Source organism: Atta colombica, unplaced genomic scaffold (assembly GCF_001594045.1).
Source record: "Atta colombica isolate Treedump-2 unplaced genomic scaffold, Acol1.0 scaffold52, whole genome shotgun sequence".
Lineage (NCBI taxonomy): Eukaryota > Metazoa > Arthropoda > Insecta > Hymenoptera > Formicidae > Atta > Atta colombica.
This window is the reverse complement of record NW_017259542.1, coordinates 671,804-672,015: the sequence shown is the minus strand read 5'-3', so window position 1 is coordinate 672,015 and position 212 is coordinate 671,804.

Below are 212 nucleotides of genomic sequence, written 5' to 3'. Positions count from 1 at the left end.
GGAATATATATATATATATATAGAAAATCGATTTCTCGCGTACAGGAGAAATCAGCGGAATTATCACTCATATATTGACGTCGCATGAATCCGCGAACGAGGAAGAATGCGACGTATGTGAATTGATCGAGATGCAATCAAATGGCTGAGCTCGACGAATCTCGAAGATCCGATCTTAGAGCCTGGAGATCGGTTCAGAAGTATCGGGAACG